The sequence below is a fragment of the Heterodontus francisci genome, chromosome 23, assembly GCF_036365525.1.
Source record: "Heterodontus francisci isolate sHetFra1 chromosome 23, sHetFra1.hap1, whole genome shotgun sequence".
In the NCBI taxonomy this organism is placed as follows: domain Eukaryota; kingdom Metazoa; phylum Chordata; class Chondrichthyes; order Heterodontiformes; family Heterodontidae; genus Heterodontus; species Heterodontus francisci.
In genome coordinates, this window is record NC_090393.1 from 10,014,190 (window position 1) to 10,031,151 (window position 16,962).

The 16,962-nt window shown below is 40.6% G+C and overlaps 1 protein-coding gene across 6 annotated transcripts in view; it reads left to right on the forward strand.

Annotated features, from left to right (window-relative positions):
• The window catches only part of arvcfb (ARVCF delta catenin family member b), a 391,994-nt gene that overhangs the window by 58,556 nt on the left and 316,476 nt on the right, over nt 1-16,962 (forward strand). For all 6 annotated transcript variants that reach the window (XM_068054661.1, XM_068054659.1, XM_068054662.1 and 3 more), the window contains exon 2: nt 11,921-11,980. The gene's annotated coding sequence lies outside the window, so the exon portion shown is untranslated. The remainder of the gene's footprint in view (nt 1-11,920; nt 11,981-16,962) is intronic.

Sequence of the window (16,962 nt, forward strand, 5' to 3'; positions counted from 1 at the left end):
GGGTGTACCTACACCAGATGGACTGCAGCGGTTCAAGAAGGTGGCTCACGACCACCAACACCACAAGGGCAATTGGAGGTGAGCAACAAATGCTGGTCTTGCCAGAGACACTTGCATCGCCTGAAGGAATAAAACAGAAGACCTGTTTGTGAACGAGGGTGGAACATGTACAAATCTGCTTTATCTGGCATCACCTCCAATAACCAAGGAGAATTGAAAGATTATGGCCAGTACCGTGGCAATTTTCACCTCAGCATCCACAAATCCATCTCATCCAGTCCTGGTGTCATCAACTTAAAGTACAGCCAGCCTTTGTAGTACCTCATTTATCATTTTGTTTAGACCATCCGCTATCTCACCTACTGTTTTGGCCACAAGTTGGGCAGAATCATCTCCCTTGGTAAAGACAAATGCAAAGTATACATTTGTACCTCAGTCACGCTCTCTGCTTCCTTGTGTAGATCCCCTTTTTGGTCCCTAATTGGCCCTACCCTGCCTCTTAATACCCCTTTGCTATTTATATGCTTGTAGCAGACTTTTTGATTCTCTTTCATGTCAGCTGCTAGTCTCTTCTCATATTCTCTGCCTCTTTCATTTCCTTTTTCACTTCTGCTCTGAACTCTCAAATATTGTTTCAGATACTGTGCATTACTTTGAAGTGCTGTCACTTGTGTAGATGAACATCTACATGCTGTTCATGCAGTAAGGACCCACAAACAGTAATGAGATAAATGACTTGTTAATTTCCTAAGTGATTGGAAAAAGATAAATGCTGCGTCAGCTTAATGCCTCATCCAAAGGACGGTGTTTCCAACAATGCAGTATTGCTTCAGTACTGCCCTGAAATTTGACTAGATTATGGTTACCTTTTTATTTCAAGGTGAGAAGGTCATCAACTGAGATTTGTTGCCTCAAGTCAAATGTCTAATCATTAGTGGCTCCTAAGATTGTTTTTGCCTGCTTTCTACTGTGATATAACTCTTTCTTGTAGAAACAGAAAATGCTGGAAATACTGAACAGGTCAGGCAGCATATGTGGAGAGAAACATAGGAAATGCGAGAGGAGTAGGCCATTTGGCCCCTCAAGCCTGCTCCGCCATTCAACTAGATCATGGCTGATCATTACCTCAGCACCATTTTCTTGCACTATCCCCAAAATAGTTAACGTTTCATGTTTGTGACCTTTCATCAGAACGATCCAAAGTTGGAAAGGTTTTGAGCAAGTGAAAGGGGTGGGGGAAAAGAAAAGAGGTCTATGATCGGGCGGAAGGCAGGAGAGATTAAATGATAAAAAGTTTCATGGTACAAAGTCAAAGGGAATGATAATGAGACAAGTAAAGAAACAGAAGATGTGCCTGAATGAGGAGTGAATGGCAGGATAGCAACCATCCAAATGCATAGTAGAAGGATTAAGAAAGAAATGCAGTTGAGGAAAAAAATGAATAATCACATTTCTAACTTTCGAAAGTTCTGATGAAAGGTCACAGACCTGCAATGTTAACTTTGTTTTTTCGCTCCACAAATGCTTCCTGACTTGCTGAGTATTTGCAGCATTTTCTATTTTTGTTTCAGATTTCCAGCATCTGCAGTATTTTGCTTTTGTATCAGAGTTGTTTCATTTCGTTCCCGAAAAAACAAATCTGGTCATACATGATTTAAGGGTTAACTGCCATAGCAAACGTTAAATTTAAGATGGGTATCTCAAAGTATCTTGCAGCTGCACGTAAACCAATTTCTAAAATGCCAAGTACCCTGATAAATGTGTAGATATTGGACTGATGATATGCCAGCTCTTTGTTCTTGGGGAATGCCTCAAAACTGGAAACTATAGAGCAGGCATATTAACAGTCTAATACTGTTGTGTTCTCTTCTGTACTGGCCCCAGATGCAAGTATATTCCCCTTTTCTCCAGTAAGAAATTAACAACCCAGTGATAATTAATAACGGGAATGGAGTCACATTATGGTTTTAACCCAATTTGAAATGTTTCAGTTGAAATTAGCCAATGTAGCAAATCTTAGTTTACTGAACCTCTTGCCTGCTGCTTGGTGATAGTTAAGCACCAGCTTTTCATTCTATGTAATGTCACCGTGTCAAATAATTTCTGATAAATGGTGTCTGCAAGTAGAAATTTTAAAATATATCTGCAGCATCATATGATCTGCATAGTAAGATTTGATGCAATTTAATGACTGCCGAAAGTTTAGTTTCCTCTTTGCACAGTATACTGGTGCAGCCATGAGCTAGTGATGTCTTCGCCAAATGCTCTAAGTGCCATTGGCTACAGCTTGGTTCTAAGTGAGGGAAATCGAAGCAGACATTCAGGTCAACGTATAGTGGCTAGTGGTATTGATGTACAACTTTCATTAGTGACACCCTGGAATGCAGTTTGGATTCCTTGAGCCACTTCACAATACTTCTCAACAGAATCATTGTTCCTTTTGCAGACTTCATGGTTTCATTTGGAGCGCTGCATTAATATTTATTGTCCCTGTGGTATTACTCCTTGCCTCTAAGTTAGAAGGTTCATTTAGAAACCTGCATATAATCTCGGCTGACACTTCAGTGAAGTACTAAGTATGTGCTGTGCTATCTGATGGGCTGTCTTTTGGATGAGAAGCTAAACTCAGGCCCTGTCTGCATGCTTGATAGGATGTAAAAGATTGCACGATTGGAAGAGCAGGAGGCTTCCCCTGGTGTCCTGGCCAATAATTATTCCTCTGACAACATCACTAAAAGATTATTAGCACGTTGCTGTAAGCATATTGCTGTTTGTGGGAGTTTGCTGTGCACAAATTGGCTGCTGTGTTTCCCTTACAGCAACAGTAACTACACTCCAAGAATACTTGATTGGCTATACAGCGCTTCGGAGCGTACTATGCTTCTGAGAGGTACTTTCCAGTGTGGGATGGCAATGTTACAAATTTGTTGTGAACGATATTGGTTTGATTCAGAAAGGAGATCAATTCTTAACTCGGCTTCAAAATGTCTTTTTAAAATAAGAGGTTGATGTAGATCAGATGCCAAAAAGGGAAATAATGCAAGATAGTTGTGGTTACATGTGAAAACATTTATTTTCTTCTACTTTCACCATTACCTTTACATTATTGATATTAATATGGGTGCAGATGTGTATGGTCACAAAATTGAACTTGGTAGTAAAATTTTATATTTTTCAAACCAAATTCACAAAACACTTCAATGTTGTCATTTAAAAAAAAATATATTACTGGATTTGCTGTAGGGGAAAGGCTTTTAATGAAAATGATCTGACTTAATTGGATTCTTGAATGAAAAATCTTAGCCAGTTGAACTGACTTAGTCATGACTATACTGTGAAGAGAACAGTGTTATCCTGGATCTGGATACCATGCCAACAGTCTGCCAGACTGGAATGGTTTTTCCTAATAAAATGCTGCCACTGGGCAGTTGTTTCTTATGACTTCAGGAAGATTTTAAAATCCACAGCAGCCAGTATCCCCCTCAGGACTCTAAGAATGTTTTTGGGGGGGAAAAAAGTAGTTGCTTAACGCTTGACCGTCGGCACACTTTCGGGTATGCTTCATGTCATAAACAAATGAAACTGCTTTACAGAGAAGCATGTAATGAAATAATTGTGCAGCTCCTGCTGATCATTTTCTCCCTTTTTCCCCCGCCCATCAAAACACCTTAGCCAATTGACATCTGATGGCTATAGTACAAATGCTTCATGACAGAGCCAGTAAACCATATATAATCTTTTGCTGTCTGTCTGACATTGAGTCCCAGTGACATAATGAAAGGATCAGTGGTGGATTTACCTTTTGAGACTGGTGTCTGTACATTTCAATCTTAAAAAGTGAAGTGCTTTATCTTCTAGTATCCTTAAATTCAACAGGGAAAGGTTTACTTGATTGAAATGGACATTTCACAGTTTTTAACTTTTGAATGGAACAGCACTCTTATTTGCAAAACTGATTTCTCCCCTTCCAAATTCTCATAGCTTCAAATGAACTCACTGTGCATTTGGTTTTCCCTGTAAGTTAATAACCAGTTCCATTTGATCACTAGTTTAGCTAATGTTTGAGCCAATCTCGGAACATTTGCCACTTTCAGCATCTACTGTCCTGGCTCGTGTGATGGAGACCTGAAGCTCCGAAGACGTGGGAGGAGGGAAGAAAGCGTTTCATACCTTGTCATATTTGCATACTTTGTTGAGGGAAGGGGGAAGCAAAGTCTCATTAGCAGTATGAGCGCAGGATCTTCATTAAGTTTTTTGGATGCTTTTAACTCTTTTGTGGTTGCTCTTTGTGAGTAGCTCATCAGATCATTTTTTCCCCTCTGATCTGTTAAACACCGAGCCTGTGAAGTTATTGCCGTTAATGCTGTGCCAAGTGGTTGAAGGTGACCAATGGAGATGGATGCTTTGCATGACTGATCCTGAGACTTTTGTAGTGCTGAGCTGACAATGGTAGTTCTTTTCATTTTTTTTTTATTTTTGTCACTTTTTTGAAATACAGAAGGCATTGCACTGCTGACTCATTGAGGAGCAATATGTTGACTTTATGCCTGCAGTTGTCGAACTTTCTAATGTAACCCAACGCAGAATGTTTTGCAGTCAGTTTAACAGATATGGACATCTAAATTTTTAACTTGTGTATTTGCAAGGGTTGTGTTGCACACAAGGGTACTCGATACAAAAATTGTTCTGTTAATTAAAACCTAAACAAGTTAAAATATGGCATCCATTCTATAATGTTGACCTTTAATTTCACCTTACTTGGGAGGTTTTTATTAGTGTTTTGATACTTTCCTCGGGGAACGGGTATAGAGTCCAAATGCTTCAACTGGTCTCATGCTGGTGATTTTCATGATTTGCATTTTATTTTTTTAAAACCTTGGCTCTTGCCTCAGATGGTTCCTTTCTTTAGTTTCCAAGATATTTCAAACAGCTCTCAACCCATCTTTGTCTTCCAGCTGTTTGAGTAGAAAGAAAATCATAATATTCATGGCGAGAAGTTTGTAAACCCATAACTGAAACTTAAACTGTATAAGTTCTCTTTGATGAAGCAGCCACTGATAAATCTTTGTTTTCGTGTTTGTGAATCCATTCGTTTGCCCGAAACAGCCATAAAAAGCCTTTGCATCAAGATAATTCAGATTAAATTTTTGGACGTTGACTTTAGCCGCGGTTTCCAAGTTTGTAAAGTTAAGTTTACTCAAGATTCGACCGTTGTATGTCTAGCCATGGTCTTATTCAGATAAGTCTCTGGTGCTATGTAGGTCGTGAATATTTTTTGTTCTGCTACGGCAGATGAAATCTTGACATTAATTTCTCCCTCTTAACCTTCCACTCGCCCTCACTCATGGGTAGTCTTGAAACTGGAGTGAAGTTTCTCATGTTGTTTGGTGTTTTATTGTAGCCTAAGTATGGTACCAGTTCCCCAGTGCCACTCCAAGATTTGAGAATGTAATCTATTCTGACATTTCAGTGCAGTACTTAAGAGTGTGCATTACTGAAGCTGCTTTCTTTTGACTGAGGCGCCATTTGCCTGTTCAAGTTAAGATATTGAAAGGTTCCATGGCACCAAGTTCTCTACGTTTTTAAGACGCTTCTTAAAACTGACCTCTTGCTTGTCCTAATATCCTTATGTGACTCTGTTTGATAACTGTCCCGTGAAGCATCTTGGGATGTTTTACTACAGTTGAGGTGCTATGTGCATGCAATTTGTAATCGTAAGAAGAGCTGGGAGTTCTCCCAGTGTCCTGGCCAACTGTTATTCCTCAGCCAACAATACCAAAAGGAATTAATTGGTTATCTCATGGCTGTTTGAGAGATCTTACAGGTATTACTGACATTAAGTTGAATAATAAATGGGCTCGTTAATATTTTCTCGTCCAGAACTTTTTCTGTCAAATGTTTCTAGTTGTATGCAGTCAACTGAAAATGATAGATGAAAATAATCCAAATAAATTATTTAAACAATTTGCTCAGTTAATTTTTGTGGTACTAGCTGGCTTATGAAAGTTTTATGAAAGAAAAATGTGAGTTTTTGATCATTTTCCTTCAGCTTTTTGTTAGATTTTACTCATTTTTCATGTTTGCTTAAAATTAAGTATCTATATTTAGGATTCTGAGAGACAGGATTTATATGCATTTGGAAAGGCATGGTCTGATTAGGAATAGTCAGCATGGCTTTGTGCGTGGGAAATCATGTTTCATGAATTTGATCGAGGTTTTCGAGGAGGTGACCAAGAGGATTGACGAGGGCAGGGCGATGGACTTTGTCTGCATGGACTTGAGCATGGCCTTTGACAAGGTCCCACATGGTAGGCTGGTCCAGAAGGTTCGAACACATGGGATCCAGGGTGAGCTAGCAAATTGGATACAAAATTGGCTTGGTGATAGGAGGCAGAGGGTGGTAGTGGAGGGTTGTTTTTCAGATTGGAGGCCGGTGACCAGTGGTGTGCAGCAGGGATCGGTGCTGGGCCCTCTGTCATATATATTAATGACTTGGATGTGAATGTAAGGGGCACGATTAGTAAGTTTGCAGATAACACCAAAATTGGTGGTATAGTGGACAGTGAAGTAGGTTGTCTCGGGTTACAATAGGATATAGATCAACTGGGAAAGTGGGCAAGGGATTGGCAAATGGAATTTAACGCAAACAAGTGCGAAGTGATGCATTTTGGGAAGTTAAACCAGGGCAGGACATATGCAGTGGATGGCAGGGCCCTGGGGAGTGTTGTTGAGCAGAGACACCTTGGGGTGCAAGTACATAGCTCCCTGAAAGTGGCAACACAGTTAGACAGGGTGGTGAAGAAGGCGTATGGCATGCTTGCCTTCATCGGCCGAGGCATTGAGTACAAGAGTTGGGACGCCATGTTCCAGTTGTACATAACGTTGGTTAGGCCGCATTTGGAGTAGTGTGTGCAGTTCTGGTCGCCGCGCAGGAAAGATGTGATTAAGCTAGAGAGGGTGCTGAAAAGATTCACAAGGATGTTGCCTGGTTTGGAGGGCTTGAGTTATAAAGAGAGATTGGATAGGCTGGGTCTGCGAAGGAGGCTGAGAGGGGACATGATAGAGGTATATAAAATTATGAGAGGCATAGTTAGGGTAGATAGCCAGAGTCTGTTTCCCATGGCAGGGGTGACTAAAACTAGAGGGCATAGATTTAAGGTGAGAGGGAGGTGGTTTGAAGGGGATCAAAGGGGTAAATTTTTCACACAAAGCATAGTGGGTATCTGGAATGAGCTGCCTGAGGAGGTGGTGGAGGCAGGAACTGTAGCAACATTTAAGAGGCATCTGGACAGGTACTTGAATGCGAAAGGCATAGAGGGATATGGAATTAATGCAGGCAGGTGGGATGGATAAGCATTATGGTCGGCATGGACACGGTGGGCCGAAGGGCCTGTTTCTATGCTGTACGACTCTATGACTCTATAACAAATCATACTTTTGTTTTGTGTCGCCTGTGGCACTTCCAACCAGTTTTAAGTGCAAAGCTCAGATGTGTGCTGGATGCGGAAGGTATTTTTAAAATATTTTTGATGCAGCCAAGTAGCTTTTAATGTTGGTGTAATGTAAATTCTAATGTCGATTATAGACTTTTGAAAACTATATGGCCCTCGTATAGAAAAAAAAAGGCACACTGGATAGTCCCTGTGTTTTTTTTTAATGTACTGAGTAAAATATTGCTCATTGTTATTGCTTACTCTTAGAACTGATGGTGAGATATTGAGCAGTGACAGCCCTTATGATTTGCCAAACAAATGCTTTCAGTCTGTGGGCTTAGGTCATGTTTTCATAATGGGACTTTCCATATGTCAAACAAAATTTCCAAATACAAAAATGATCTTGGCTTTAGAATGTTGGCACTCATGGTATGTAATCATGGCTTTGTTCTCACTGTTGTAAAGGCATGTCTGTAAGCTTCAGACGCTAACCTGTTTGTCAGTGTGTGAAATTCGCTAACCTCCTTTTGTAAGCAAAATGTGATTGGCAAACAGTGTAACTTTTGTCTGTCTTAAAATTGTGCTGCTGCTGTCTGGTTCCCAGGTGTGAGCTTCAGGCAGCCAGCTGCTAACCCAAAGTAAAACTGCTGGAGTTCTGATGAAAGATTGTCAACCTGAAAGGTTAATGCTGTTTCTGTCTCCACCAATGCTGCCAGACCTGCCGAGTGTTTCCAGTATTTTATGTTTTTATTGCAGATTTCCAGCCTCTGCAGGGTTTTGTTTTTGTAAAACTGCTGGAACTTCCTAAGGCCAGTGGCCTAAAAAACCTGCTTAAAAGTGGGTGCTTTGAGTTATTGTGTCTCAGTTGGAACAGCAGTTTAGTTACTACAGTTGATCTCTTGTAATTGGGATAGGGCGAGAGAAATCAAACTGGGTTCTATTTACTGATTCCCATCCATCGACACCCCCCTTCCCCCACCTTTTTTGGAGTGTGCTTGTCTGTGGACAGTAAGAACAGGACTGTGCCCAACTGTGTTACACCCCCCCCCCCCCCCCCAAACACCTTATGGTACAGTGGTTGATACAATTCACTGTCTACAATTATGCTTGCAAATTGGCCAACTGATACAATAGCGAGTACCTGGGACCCGTGGAAGGACAATTCCCAGGGGAGACGTAGTAGGTTGGGATGGAGGGTGTGCTGCAGCGGTGAAGGGGAAAATACAATATTGTCGTCTGCTTTCTAATCCTTGATCAACAATCTGTGACAGAATGGATGATTCCTCCCAGGTCTCTGTTTCTGAAATTGAGGCAAAAATGCAGCCGCAAACGCCTTCCCTGTCCTTCCCAAACTCCAAACGTTTTTCTGTGGAGGTGTCAGCTTCTCATGAAATCATGGCTCAGATTGCAACTCAGTGAAGGAGCAATGACAAAGCCATATTCCACCTTTTCATAGTGGTGTTCGTTGGAATGCTGTTCTGGTGTGTGCTTTAGTAAAGTTCTAAAAATGAACAATCAATTCAATTATTTATGCCAACTCCTTTCTCTAACACTGATTTTTCTGAAGGCAAGAATCTTGTGTTGGTAAAAAAAGTTCCATCGGCACGACTACCCTCCAGCAGCTTCTACAAGTGACCATTCGACTTGCAAGACAATGTGTATAAAGTAGCTATTCTGTGCTGAGCCCAACCTTAAAATACATGCATGCCACAAGTTAACTTTCCATCAGGAGTCATTGGATAGCACTTGGGAGCAAGGAGCCCTGGTCTTTGTATTGTTCTGCCTTGGCGTTAGCTGTGTTGCCCTGTTTGAGATCAACTGATGAGGCATAGAATGGGGATCCAAGGTGGGGCCTTTGAATTTTGAGTGGCTCAGTTTGATGTTTGGTACTGAAATGATGCGTGAGTAATCTGGGGAAAGTGCATACATCTTTTTAAAAAAAAAAGTTGTAAAAATCTGATTTTCCAATTTGTACATAAATCAGAATTAGTCGTTGGAATGCTCGGATGTTCCCCTGTGACTTTCCCAGCACAGGGTGTTCTCTTTTCAGGTCAGCAGTGTGGCAAGGATATTTCACACATTCCAGTCATGGCCGAGTGAAAATAATTTGCAATATGCAGTAGGGTGTTTTTTTTATTTCAAAGCTCAATTCTTTATGGAAGACAAGACACTGTAGTTTGAAAATCTTTTTGCCTGAGTTGCTGCTTTCTCCTGTTTTGGAAGCTGAAACCCGCATTGTGTATCTCAAAAATTATAATGAAGGTATTAAACTTGTTTTGAACAGGTTGCAAACTAAGTGTTTTTTTTTTAAATAGCAAATAACTTGGAGAGAAGCTTTCAGTGTTCTCCATGTTGATGCTGTTTCCAGAAAAAGGTATTACTATGGATATGTTTGAGGCTGACTGATTAAGACAGGGTATATTAAAGAGCAGTATAGCTTGAAGCTTGTTGCTTTTGATTGTCTGAGATAGGAAGCCCTTCCTATTGCAGACAAGTCATTGTCTACTTTTCCAGTTTTATTACCAATGGTGTAAACTGTAAATTTCGATGCAGGTACACTTGGCTTTGAGGGTGCTACCATATTCACAGAATTACAGTACAAATTCCAATGTGGACATTAAGTGTCTAGTCAAACCAGTTTTCATTGGTGTTTACACTTTAACAAACAGCAGTCCTCATCCCATGTTCCTGTTTTGTTCTCATATCCCTTCATTCTGCTTTCCTTTAACCACCCATCTGATACATTCTTAAATGTTGACATGTTCTCTGCTTCAAGCAGCAACTGTCATTGCATTCCACAGCCTCTCAATCCTCTTGTGGAAAGGTTTTTTTTCTTATCACAGAATTTCACATTTTGTTTTAGCCGAATCCTGAAACATTATAATTTTTTATATAAGTCCACCTCATCCTCTGCTCACTGAAGCATGTCAGTCCTTGGTAAAGATGATCAAAAACAATTTAATTCAAGTAGGGCTGCCTACGTTTATGCAGCACCCAGAGAACAGTTGAAGAGCAATTGAGGGTTAAGAGGGCATCACCTATCTGATGTATTGGCTCACAATTGTAAGTGGTATGAAGAAACTAAGGAAGGGCGTAAGGATAAGAAATTTAAGGCTGTTTTTAATCATGCTTCAGTATGGGAGAGCACTACATTGTGTGGTACAGACCATGTAGACAAGGGATGGCCTATGTTAAATTATTGGTCTGTGTTAAGTTAACCACCATGGTGTACCAAGTGCTACAGTCCACCTCCGAGGAGGAGAGTTGAGAGAGCAGTTGCCCAGCATTTCTGTTTATCCAGTCACTTCGACTGGAATTGTGCATCTGTTGGACATTGGTCGAGGAAAGGATGATGCTTTGATATGATGCCCATCACCATAGTTCTGATATGGCTCTGTACAAACCCTGAAGGCTCTTGCTTAAAGGATTGCCGCTTAACTCAGTTGACACAGCTTAAGTCATTGCTTTCAGGAGAAGAAAAATCCAGCAAAGAAATTGGAGGAGCTAAGATTAAGTTTGCAAAATGTTCTAATCATTTACATGTCTGTCCTTCCCAGAAATTATAAGTTACAGCATGGGTGAAAGAACTTCATACTTTTTTAGCTTTGCACTTAATTTCACTGTGTAAGTATTCCCAGATGGCAAAGTTTAATCAGTTTGCTTCACTCTCTTGATGCTTTGTTTGGCAGCACTGATTATAGGATTGTAATATGATGAACAAAGGCCATAAAAACAGTTAAATCCGTTTTCCTCCCATCTGAAGGGAACTTTTTGAAAGGGACCTTATGGATATTTACTATGTTTTTCTTCTGCAGATGTTGGTGCACAAGTACATATAAATGTACAACAAACTGACTTGTTTTGTCCAGTGCTGCTAGCTTTTGAAAACATGGTTTGTGGGTATAGAAACATTGAAAATATAGATGTTGGCTTTGCATGTTGTGCTTTTGGCATATTTCCAATGCAGCAGACTGAAATGCTGGAAGATTCTGGCAGCTACTGTTGATGCAAGGCAGCCAAAAAGCCTGCAGAACAGATGCTGAAATTTACTAGTAATAAGCTGAGTCGCAAGAAGAGAATGATTAGTGCTGCTGATTGAGCGAGCACTGAATCTGAGCACTGCAATTTCAATCTTGCTCAAAACTAATACTACATCCAGTTCTTTTGTAAGAGCAAAGTGGAGTTGAGTTTCTGGTGTTTCAAAGCCTGAGGATCTTTTTGTTATTTTGTGGTTTTGGTGCCCTGAAGAATTTTTTTGTTTTTAGAATTCAAACATCTTTGAATAGACCAGAGAGGTTCTTAAGTTTCAGCCTGTTAGCTGATGTGAATACTCATTATGTTCAATTTTTCAAAATGGATTTTATTTTTTTACTTCTCTTGGTATCTATTCTCTAATTACAAATGTATTTGATTGTTTCTTATACTTTTTAACTCTTGGAAATGTGATGTCATCTTCCAATCAATAAAAAGTTCACTTTCTTTTCCAGGCAACTGCTTGAATTAATACTTCTCATCAGAACAATCTACTAAGACAGAGACTTCCTTGGGTAAGTAAAGTTGTGTTGACAATCCTTTTTTTCCCCCCTCCCGCCCCATGTCTTAAATGAAAGTCTGAGTGGCTGAACACCATTCACTGGTTACTAAGGTTCAGCCTTGTTCTGCTACTGACAATCTGGATAATCAGTCATCCAAGTATGTTCAGCCTCCTGTTATGTAAATCATCTAAGTATACTCTTTTCAAAGGCGTGAAGTGCACAGTCGAAAAGAAAACCTATTCAGTGCTTAGTACAATGTGTAATATCTAAAATAGTATGGTTCCTGTGCAGTGGAAAATTGGTTCAGTGCTATGTGTCTTTGTGCTGCTCAAGAAGTGGGCACAATGGAACCTTCACTGTTTGATCCTTATTTCCCATCATGTCTTTTTAAATGTAGAAGTTTTACGAGGTGGGCTCCATTCTATAGTTCCTGATACTCAACCATGTGTGAACACTGATTTATTAACATATCTTCAGAAATCTGGATGATAAGTCATCAGTGTATGTTGATGGTCCGCCAGATTTTATTTACTTTTTATTGCATTTCATCTTTGCTTGGTGAATTAAATGACAATATTTTACATTTACATTTTACATATATACATTTCTGTGCCTGGAGTATTGTACCCTATGTGTAAGCATAAATTTGCAAGTCGTCTCATACTTGTAGGAGAAAAGGCAACCAGAGAAGTTGCATGCTATGTAATTTCTACACCTCCCTCTCCTATATGACATTCTATAAAACCCAGCTGTTTGACCAGGCTTTCTGTTACCCTGCATAATATCTAATTCTTCGGCTAGATGTTCATTATTTTTGGTTTTGGTTTTGCGGCACAGTGGCGCAGTGGTTAGCACCGCAGCCTCACAGCTCCAGGGACCTGGGTTCGATTCCGGGTACTGCCTGTGTGGAGTTTGCAAGTTCTCCCTGTGTCTGCGTGGGTTTTCTCCGGGTGCTCCGGTTTCCTCCCACAAGCCAAAAGACTTGCAGGTTGATAGGTAAATTGGCCATTATAAATTGTCACTAGTATAGGTAGGTGGTAGGGAAATATAGGGACAGGTGGGGATGTTTGGTAGGAATATGGGATTAGTGTAGGATTAGTATAAATGGGTGGTTGATGTTCGGCACAGACTCGGTGGGCTGAAGGGCCTGTTTCAGTGCTGTATCTCTAATCTAAACTCTGTGGAGCACCGTAGGACATTTTTCTACTTTAAAAACAGCAAATATTGTATTGGTGATAGTGCAAATGTGACACTTCTGTCTTTTTAGACTTATTTTCCAATCCACTTTCGCAGCTTCTGGTTCTTACTACCTTAATTAATTTTGCAGCCCACTTGAACTGTGTTTAGTTCTCCCTGCTGACAAATTACAGCCACAGCTTGGGTAATAAATAGAAGGATACACCTCAGAGACCATTCACCCATCATGCCGATGTCAGCTCTTTGAAAGAGCGATCCAGTTTGTCCCATTGCCTTGTAAGATTTGATAAGATGGGGTGGTTTATGCCCCTTTTTATGGTGGGAATGGATTTGGCAGCTCAAAGCTTATGAATCGGCTTTATTGAGATAAAGGAAAGGACAAGTCTATTAAGTTTTCAGATAAACTCACAGCTGCAGTGACCCAGGTTCAATTCTGGGTATTGCCTGTGCGGAGTTTGCAAGTTCTCCCTGTGACCGCGTGGGTTCTCGCTGGGTGCTCCGGTTTCCTCCCACAGCGAAAGACTTGCAGGTTGATAGGTAAATTGGCCATTGTAAATTGCCCCTAGTGTAGGTAGGAGAATGGTGGGGATGTGGTAGGGAATATGGGATTAGTGTAGGATTAGTATAAATGGGTGGTTGATGGACGACACAGACTCGGTGGGCCGAAGGGCCTGTTTCAGTGCTGTATTTCTTTTTTTTTTAAAACTATTAGTGACAAACTCTGGCAGTAATTAACAGTCTAATATAGATACTACCCATATTAGAGACTGGACTGGGTAGCAGAGCGCACGACTCTATTGCAGCTTTTGGTTTTCAAGATTTTTTGCGCTCGCTCTCATTCCCCATGGCCCAGCAAATTTTTCTTTTGCAATTCTTCATTCAATTCCTTTTTTATAAATTGTTTTTGAAACTGCTTTGATGCTTTCAGACAGTACATTCTAGATTGTTTCAATGTGCTGTGTAAAACATTGCAAATAGATATGACACAGAAACCGGTCATTCGGCCCAACCAGTCCATGGTGACGTTTGTGCTCTACTTGAGCCTTATCTCAATCTATCATTGTAACCCTTTACTCCCTTCTCCCTCATATGCTTGTCTAGCCTTCCCTTAAATGCATCTATACGATTAGCTCCAACCACTCCCTACGAGAGCAGGTTCAACATTCTCACCACTGTTGGGGGTCAGAGGAACATAAGAACAGGAGTAGGCCATTGAGCCTGCTCCGCCATTCAATATGATCATGGCTGATCATTCACTTCAATGCCTTCTTCCCGCACTATCCCCATATCCCTTTGCCATTGGCATTTAGAAAACTGTCAATCTCTACTTTAAACATACTCAGTGAGCTTCCCCACTTCTCTCTCGGGTAGAGAATTTCAAAGATTCACAACCAAAAGAAAAGCAACACTCAACTCATTCAAAAGGAGTCCAGATATGCACCTCAAGTGCAGTAATCTGCAGGGCTGTGGACCAAATGCTGGAAGGATGGATTAGAATGGGTGGATCGTTTTTCGGCCGGCGCAGACACAATGAGCCTAGTGGTCTCTTTCTGTCCCTTAAACTTTCTAGGATTTTATTTCTGTTCTATAAAGAAATATCTCCTTGTCTCTGTCCTAAGTGGCTTCCCCTTTATTTTGAATTTGTGTCCTTCAGTTCTAGACTCCCCAACCAGGGGAAACATCTTGCCTGCATCTACCCTGTCTATCCCTTTAAATATTTTATAGGTTTCAAAAAGATTACCCCTCATTCTTGGCAACGCTAGAGAATACAGGCCCATGTTCCCCAATCTCTCTTGATACGCCAGTCCTGCCATCCCAGGAACAAGTCTGGTGAGCTTTCTTGCCCTCCCTCTATGGCAATAATATCCTTCCTAAGGTAAGGGGACCAAAACTGCGCACAGTCCTCCAGTTACAGTCTAACCAAGGTTCTATACAACTGAAGCAAGACTTCACTACTCCTGTAGTCTAATCCTCTTGCAATAAAGACTGACATACCCTTAGCCTCCTTAATTGCTTGCTACACCTGCATGTTAGCTTTCAGTGACTTATTAACGAGGACACCCAGGTCCCTTTGTACATCGACACTTTCCAATCTCTTACCATTTAAGACATACTCTGAACATCTGTTCCTCCTACCATAATGGATAACGTCACATTTTTCCACAATATATTCCATCTGCCATGCTCTTGTCCACTCACTAAGTCTGTTCAAATCCCCTTGAAGTCTTTACATCTTCCTCACAACACACATTCCCACCTAGTTTTATTTTGTCTGCGAACTTGGAAATACTACATTTGGTCCCCACATCGCAATCATTGATATATATTTTGAACAGCTGGGGCCCAAGTTCTGAACCTTGCAGTACCCCACTAGTCACACCCTAGCAACATGCCCCATTTATTCCTACTCTCTGTTTTTTGCCTGTTCACCAATCCTTAATCCATGCCAGTATATTACCTCCTATCCCATGTGCTTTACTTTTGCTAACCAAACTCCTGTGAGGGACCCTAACAAGCCTTCTGAAAATCCAAGTATACCTTGTCCACCAACTCACCTTTATCAATTCTATGTAACATTCTCAAAAAACTCCCAACAGGTTCATCAAACACAATTTTCCCATTCCTAAATCCATGTTGACTATGGCCCATCAGATCATTTATGCAAGTGCCCATTTATCACATCCGTTCGAATAGTTTCTAACATTCTCCCTACTACTGATGTAAGGCTAACAGGTCTGTAATTCCCTGTTTTCTCTCTCCCTCCCTTCTTAAATAGTGGGGTGACATTTGCTACCTTCCAATCGACAGGAACTGCTCCAGAATTTATAGAATTTTGGAAGATGATCACCAATGCATCCACTATCTCCATAGCTACCTCTTTCAACACTCTGGGATGTAGAATATCAGGTCCTGGGGTCTTATCAACCCTCGGCCCCATTAATTTCTTCAATACAACCTTCTTAGTAATAATTTCCTTCAATTCCTCACTCTCCCTAGTCTCTTGGATCTCTAATTCTGGGAGATTTCTTCTAGCTTCCTCAGTGAAGACAGATGTAAAATCATTCAGCTTCTCTGCCATTTCTCTCTTCCCCATTATAAATTCTCCTGACTCTGCCTGTAATGGACCCACATTTGTCTTAGCTAAACGTTTCCTTTTTACGTACTTGTAAAAGCTTTTACAGTCCATTTTTATGTTTTTAGCTAGTTTACATTGTCTATTCCTTTTTTTTCCAGTTTCTTGGTCCTCCTTTGCTTTATTCTATAATCCTCCCATTTCTCAGGTTTCCTACTATTTCTGGCAACTTTTTTTTTGCTTGTGCAATGTGGGCCAGCATTTATTGCCCATCTCTAATTACCCTTGAACTGTGGCTTGCTAGGCCATTTCAGAGGGCATTTAAGAGTTGCTCACATTGCTGTGAGTCTGGAGTCACATGTAGGCCAGACCAGATAAGGGCAGCAGATTTCCTTCCCTGAAGGACATTCGTGAACCAGATGGGTTTTTACAACAATCAACAATGATTTCATTGCCACCCTTAGACTAGCTTTTAATTCCAGATTTATTAATTGAATTCAAATTTCACCATCTGTTGTGGTGGGTTTTGAACCCATGACCCCAGGGCTCTGGATTACTAGTTCAGTGACATTACCACTACGCCATCGCCTCCCACTTTATAGGCCTTTTCTTTTAAACTTATGCAGTCCTTAACTTCCTTTGTTAGCCACGGTTGACTGCCTTTACTTTTGGGGTTTTTGTACATTGAAGGCATATATAGTTGCTGTAAACTCTGTAATAATTA